The sequence below is a fragment of the Apteryx rowi genome, unplaced genomic scaffold, assembly GCF_003343035.1.
Source record: "Apteryx rowi isolate R43461 unplaced genomic scaffold, aptRow1 scaffold_7, whole genome shotgun sequence".
NCBI classification, from domain to species: domain Eukaryota; kingdom Metazoa; phylum Chordata; class Aves; order Apterygiformes; family Apterygidae; genus Apteryx; species Apteryx rowi.
In genome coordinates this window covers 7,294,628-7,295,396 of record NW_020450982.1, presented here as the reverse complement: position 1 = coordinate 7,295,396, position 769 = coordinate 7,294,628, and positions in this window count along the sequence as shown.

Sequence of the window (769 nt, the reverse complement as noted above, 5' to 3'; positions counted from 1 at the left end):
TTTTGCAGCCTTAACCTGAATGAAGCTCAAGTTTGACAGGAACAAAAGGAAGAAGTAAAAATGGAATTGGTCTCTTAATGAGAAAGTTTAACACTCTCCCCCCCCCCCCCAGTCATCTTGATGTTTCCTATACAGAAAGAGGATGTAATTAATGTCATTATCAAATATTTTAGAAACTGGTTCCCTCTTAAATTTTCAGAACACACCCATTTTAATTTGCTAGACTCCCATATGGTATAATTTTCCCCTCACTTTGTCAGAGTAAATTGAGCGGTAGAAGCCACTGCTTTAATATATGTGGTTTAGACAAATGGAATCAATCTTTCTAAAAAAGAAGAACCCTCTCCTGATAAGAGGAGGAAGCATATGCAAGTGAAGAATGATTTCTGAGTGTTGGCTAATATGCTTAAAAGTATGCCCATGTGTCACCCTCATTAGGAAGATATAATTTTAAAGACAATATAAGGCCTGCTGGATGAAGCCTAGGTAGACAGCTGGCAAACAGGATTCAAGAGGATTTTGAGCTTGATCTTGGCTGGAGAGAGGCAACTAAAATATTGTTTATAAGGGAGAATGTTAAAAGTCAGGCATAGCAGAATGTTATAAACTGAGTTTTGTCAGAGACCCACTGGAAGCAAAATAGATGTACTGACCACTTCTATACGGGGAAAACAAGGCCAAGGTCAATTTTCCATGCATATGCTGCAGAAATGTTTTCAGAATTAAGTTTTAACTGGATTATGATTTTGTATGCTGATGGTCTTCTGAA